General features: G+C 38.7%; 1 non-coding gene across 1 annotated transcript; it reads left to right on the top strand.

Annotated features, from left to right (window-relative positions):
- The first annotated feature begins 3453 nt into the window (after positions 1–3453).
- LOC112611743 lies at positions 3454–3515 on the top strand. The gene has a single exon (XR_003116723.1). It is a non-coding gene; the product is annotated as a U7 small nuclear RNA (small nuclear RNA).
- Positions 3516–5652: the final 2137 nt, after the last annotated feature.

The following is a 5652-nucleotide window of genomic DNA, read 5'->3' on the forward strand; positions in this document are numbered from 1 at the left end:
TTAAATTTTAGGCTATATCCAAGTTACTTAAAAATATCCCTTTACCGCTTTTCCTCATCTGCTAAACAGTAGAAAAATCTGGATCCCTCCTACTTGTTTTCTTGTAGCCTACTTATTTTTACTGTAGTAATTACTGTTTAGTAAGCTTTTGAAGTCTTGGCCAATGCCAATTCTGGCAGGTAAAGCATTTTCAGCTAAAATGTGGAAAATAGATTTAGAATCTCATCTCTGTGTCAGCACATAGTATTTTAAAACTAATCTATTTGGTTGCATTTTTTCCCATTTTGTCAAACATCAAGGACACACACCAGAGGTCAGTTCTCTCCATATTTATTAGATTCTTCGTTTGCTGAATAGAGAAAAGTAATGTTAACTCAGATTATTTCTACACTATAAAAAACTATTATTACTTCTATTAATAGTACTAATTACAAGACTTTATGTAGTGTTTCACTGTACACAAATTAATGACATATTGTATGAAATAGCTATTATTAGACCTATTTTACTGGTGAGGAAACTGAGACCAGATGAATTTCAATAATTTGCTCAGAAATTCCCAAGCTAGTAAACAAAGCTGCGTTAGAACCCAGTCCTCGTGCCTTTATTCCTTGTCCTCTTCCTATTACTTCATGGCCTGTCCTCAATTGGCAAAGCAAGGCCCATTTTGGCCGTGAAATGAAGATAGCCTGTAATTGCTGCCAAGGAGGCATATTGAGTAGGATGTACTGAATCTTTCGGTCGCATCAGGTTCTGCTGTGCATCTATGAATTCTGCCAGAATCAGCTTCTATCATCAAGATGTTCATTTTCCAGAGATGAAATTTAATGGAATGAAATTTCCTATAGTCCATGGTTAGTGGATAGGAAATAAAATAAAAATACTCTGTGTTGGATAACCTCCACAAAAAGATGGAGAAAATTCTCATAGTCACTACAGGAAAACTTCAATTTGGCTGAACTCAATTCTGAAACACAAAATCTTAATTAATGGGAAAAGTTAGGGAGAATAGGAGTATGACAGAAAAATAAACGAGCAGTGGTGTGTGTGTGTGTGTGTGTGTGTGCGCGCGCGCGCGTAACTTACATTCTAAACCTTTCTTTAAGTATCTGCCTCTTTCAAAAAGTTTCCCACTGATCTTAGATATCTCATATCTGAGTTGGCTAGATCAGTTGAACATTACGGAAGCATTTAGGAAGGCGTAGGAAGTGCTTAATAATGATTTTCAAGTTTTCTGGCTTGGGACTGTAGGAGAATGGTGGAGGCATTCATTAGCTTTTTCTTTTTTTTTCTTTAATTTAATTGGTATGACAGGTGTTCATAGTGCAATTTTATAGGAAATAGAGGAGGAAAGGCAGTTATAGGAACCATTATAAATGAGCAAAAAGCTCAATTCATACATAGGATTGAAAATGAGAAATTCTGGGATATCTTTCTCGATCTTTCATTTTGAAAACTCAGGCACTCTCTGTCACACGGTAGGAAAGATGGAGCTGGCATTCTGTCACATTTCCTTTTTTAATTCTTGCGATAAAAATCTCTTCTAGCTTCCTATTTGCCTGTCTTCAGCTGTCCAAGCCTACTCTAACAGGCTTTATAAACTTCCAGGCTTCTGTAATTTAATTATGAGATGTTTGGTGGCTGCCATTCCTTTAAGGAACAAATCCTGAAGCATATCCAACTGCTGAATTAGAGCTCATATCATAGGCTGCTGACAACAGCAAACTTAGTGACACAAAGATTCTTAGATCTTCTGGTTACTAACCTTATCAAAAGTCATGTTTGTGTAGGCCTTGACTTCATTATTCCATGAGGGAAAGGAAGAAAAGTCAGATAGATGACAATTTTTTTGTTTCTTTTCTGCCTCCATGAAGTCTTCCCAGATATATTAAGGAGATACTGACACATTTCTGTGTCTCTGGCTTTTCTCCTTGCTATTCCCCTATGTCCCCATTCTAAAAATGTGCTTTACCTGAATTTTTTTTATATGCGATCCTCATTTATTTGTGTAGTATCAAAACTCATTTGTGCATATGGGTTTATCAGCAGCAAAAATATAATGCCAAGCTGGGTCTGCCCCTGTGGTCACTTGATGTTTACTTATCTAATGCAAACGAATTTCATTGTTTGTCCAAGAAAAACATGTCTAAAAAGGAAAATCTGTAATTAAAGCATTCTCACAGACATTCCAAAGTTGGATGAGAATTAAGAGCACACAATATATTGGTTTAGATGATCAGAACCGTTTCCTCTCTCTACCAAGACAACTAATATAGCACTATGTTTATTTTTCTTTAGGACATCTTAAACACCCCAAACTGCCAAAAACCAAGATTTATCTTGGAGTATAAGTATTTCCGCAATTTCTTCTACATCCTACTATTGTGACTGGTAATATATAAATGTTGCATACTATATAATTAGGTCAAGCCCATTTAATATGCCTAATAAATAGAAACTCAGAACTTTAAAACAAAATTTTCTTTTTTGTTATTTTCTTTTTTATTTTCTTTATTCTGGGTGTTCTGCATTTTTATCTGCCCAGTATGACCATTCTCTTTATTTATTTTACTTTATTTATTTATTTTTTATAGAGATGGGGGTCTCCCTATGTTGCCCAGACTGGTCTCGAACTTCTGGGCTCAAGGGATTCTCCCACCTCAGCCTCTCAAAGTGTTGGAATTACAGACATGAATCACCATGCCCAGCTTAACCAAATTTTCAGTTCGCTGATTCTTTAACACTCAAAGCAACCAAAACATCAATTAATTATTATTATTCCTATTTAAAGAAATACATGTTTCAGGCTGGGCACAGTGGCTCACACCTGTAATCCCAGTAATTTGGGAGGCCAAGGCAGGCAGATCACCTGAGGTCAAGAGTTCAAGGCCAGCCTCGACAACATAGTGAAACCCTGTCTCTACTAAAAACACAAAATTTAGCTGGGTGTGGTGGCCCAAGCCTGTAATCCCAGCTTCTCAGGAGGCTGAGGCAGGAGAATCGCTTGAGCCTGGGAGGCGGAGGTTGCAGTGAGGTGAGATTGCACCACTGCACTCCAGCCTGGGTGACAGAGCAAGATTCTTTCTCAAAAAACAAAACAAAACAAAAACAAAGAAAGAAATACATGGTTTATCCTGCTCTCCATGCTCCATTCTGTCCACTTGTTGGTAATTTGGAGAACAGTACCAAGTAGTGGACGTAGGGGAAGAGAAAAAATGAACAGAGAGAAGGAGACCTAGAGGAGAGAGAGCTGAAGCCGAAGTCTTTGGAGGATTTTTCAACCTGTGCCACAAAACTGCATTTGAATTTTGATGTCACTTAACCCTCAGAGTCTCAATAAGCTAGATAATGACCAAAATCTCTATACTATGATGACTAAAATGATAGAAACGATCATTATTGCTACATCCGTGTTGTGAGCAAAGTATAAATAAGCTTAAAAACTAGCAATGCCAGTGTTACAGCTTTTTTACAATTTATCTAGCATGTTTTCCAGTCTTTATCAGAAACCTCCTCCCAAATGCCCCTCAAAACAAACAAGCAAACAACAACAAAAAACTAGCAATGCCAGTTGTTCCATGAAGTCTGAAGTACAGTTTTCCTGGGTAAATGCTAAGGAATGCTGGCTCCCATTGTTTGGGATGGATGTTCACACAGACTTTTTGGCAATCAGCTGACTGCATTGTTATATGGATATACAGCTATCTTAATATCTATAAACTATGTTTGGAAAATTAATACATTCTTCAGTACTTATCAGAAAACAGATAACTAGGGGGGCTCAGAAGACAATCTCTGTTCTAAAAGTAAATAATATTGTAGAGATACCTTCTAAAATCACCAGTTACAAGTAAAACACATTTAAATTTTGGGAGGTTACTTTATTTGCTTTCCCAGTTTCTAGGCTATCAATGCTGAACTCATTATATTTAAAGCTGTTTGAAGAATCTTAAGCATGAAACATTCTCCATAAAACTAAATTCTTTTCTAGCTCATTCAACCTCAAAGGTCATAGCTGTGGCTTCCTTCCCTATAATCATTGCTGTAGAGTAACACACCTGCTCCGTGGTACTACAAGGCACTGTCTGGTGGGAAAAAAAAAAAAAAAACACCTGAATAACAATTCTGGGATTCATAAATGCATCCTCATGATGACACCCTGCCACCAGAGGCACAGACAACAGAGATAACCCAGCTGGTGTGACTTACTTTCCAAGGCCATAACCCTAATGCTTCCCAGTGGGGGGAAATGAAAAGAAATTTATTATTAGTTCTGAGCTAATGCTGATCAATGAGCAAAATGCCATGAAGCTGTGGCCAAGGCTATATATGTTGTCCAAGAAAAAATAAAGGAAAGGATGAGGGGGGAAAAGCCTGCAATATGCAAGAGAAATACAGGGGAGAACAAAATCTCTTTTGTTAGGAAACCGTCCCTCATGACCAAGAGTGGCGCTGCACCATCTGTTCACGATACTGCGGTCTCACAGTGCAAATGCCTGTCATGTACAACAAGCAGTGGAAGCATTAGGAAAAGCGGACATTTCCAAGGTAATTTTTCTAATATAAAGCAAGTTTATCAGCAATCTGCAGGCCTCTCTTTTACTTCACATTCACAAGCCTTCGATCTATTAAGGGCAAACTCCCTATGGAGTCCCATCCTGTTGCTGAGGGTGAAAAGGACAGAAATTACAGGCCTGAGGGAAGGGGTGAGACAGACACAGAGTGGCAAAAGAGAGATACCAGGGAAAGTGGGCATGACCACCAGAGCCCTGTGGAAATGTATTTAATATATGGCATTCTTATTCACCTTGCTGTGAGATCAGCTTTGCATCTTAATTACTAGCTGGCATTCCCAAAATATCCTTCCACCCATGGAGGAATTGTTGTGGAAGATTTTGAGCAGTGGCAATGCTAATGACAAGAGTAAATGTCTTGGGGTGCACGAAATGTGACTGTCATATGCAAGTGCATAGAGCAGCAAGTTGAATGGCCAGGAGAAAAGTTACAACAAAGGAAAAAGTGAAGTGTTCACAGAAGCAAAGATTAGGGCTGTAGGAATGCTGAGTCTGAGAAGATGAAGGAGAACAGGGAGGATGCTAGAAACAGATCTAGACAAATGGTCTGTTCCTAGTAGAAACTCCCAGGTTCCAGGGTAAACACTTTTCCAGGAAGCAAGAACCAGGCAATGCACTAGATCAGAGGAAGAAGAGAAGGTATGGAAGGACATGGTCACTAACAGAGACCTTGGTAGCTAATGTGGTTCTGTTCACTCGCACCTCCCCTTATTTTTCTTTTTCCCTGTTAAGAGGCTGCCCTAAGCAAAACAAGCTGGGAGGCTGACAGCTGATGTCAATTCACAACAGCTGGCCTGATAGCAACTATGGGTACAGGGGACAAAGAGAGAGAAATCACAGAAGGTGCTCCCCCACAAAGGCACTCATGGTGTAGTACGTTAAAACATAAACGTCGCTAGCTAATGCCAGGATTTACTATACATAGCGCAAACTTGCCTAGAGGTTAAACTTATGCACTAAGATGAACAGGAGTTTGAATCTTAATTCTGTCTCTCAAGAAAACTGTGGCCTTGGGCAAATTACTGAACCTGGAATATCTATACTATAAGGATAACAATAAACACCTTATAGAGATATT

This window comes from Theropithecus gelada, chromosome 18, assembly GCF_003255815.1.
Source record: "Theropithecus gelada isolate Dixy chromosome 18, Tgel_1.0, whole genome shotgun sequence".
NCBI lineage: Eukaryota > Metazoa > Chordata > Mammalia > Primates > Cercopithecidae > Theropithecus > Theropithecus gelada.